Genomic DNA, 512 nt, shown 5'->3' with positions numbered 1-512 from the left:
AAAAAACATTTAAATTTTGCTCTCCAAGTCTTTATCACTCTAATCTGCATCACCTTTAAAAAATATACACATTAGTTAAAAAGACTATATTTTGAAATAAAATTCAAAATCATACCATGATTGAGTTCTTCGCCATCTTTAGGATATTCTTCAAGAAGTTTATCTTCTAATTCAGAAAAATCAAGTTCTCCTTCTCCTTCTTCTTCCACAATCCAAAACTCAGTTTTATCAATTGACTCATAATCAACGGGATCATATGATCTTCTTGTCCCATACCTACGTAAAGAAACAATAGCGTATTACCAAATGAATAATGACACACAAATATTTGTTATAAACTTCACAACTAACTAACCTGTTTTGTAAACGCAAGTTGTAGTGAACATATACAAGATCATTGAGTCTTTGATGCTCTAGCTTGTTTCTTTTTTTGGTATGAATACGTTCAAAGACACTCCAGTTTCGCTCACATCCCGATGAAGAAGCTGTTTGACTAAGGATTCGGATTGCAA

The 512-nt window shown here is 32.0% G+C and overlaps 1 long non-coding RNA gene across 1 annotated transcript; it reads right to left on the bottom strand.

Annotated features, from left to right (window-relative positions):
- Nucleotides 1-21: 21 nt before the first annotated feature.
- Nucleotides 22-499, bottom strand: LOC106322250. The gene is made up of 3 exons (XR_001266306.1): nt 356-499; nt 116-276; nt 22-53 (listed from the first exon to the last, which is right to left on the bottom strand). It is a non-coding gene; the product is annotated as an uncharacterized LOC106322250 (long non-coding RNA).
- Nucleotides 500-512: the final 13 nt, after the last annotated feature.

This window comes from Brassica oleracea, unplaced genomic scaffold (assembly GCF_000695525.1).
Source record: "Brassica oleracea var. oleracea cultivar TO1000 unplaced genomic scaffold, BOL UnpScaffold11705, whole genome shotgun sequence".
In the NCBI taxonomy this organism is placed as follows: Eukaryota; Viridiplantae; Streptophyta; class Magnoliopsida; order Brassicales; family Brassicaceae; genus Brassica; species Brassica oleracea.
Note: the sequence above shows the minus strand (reverse complement) of the source record. Positions and strands in the feature narration are given on the sequence as shown.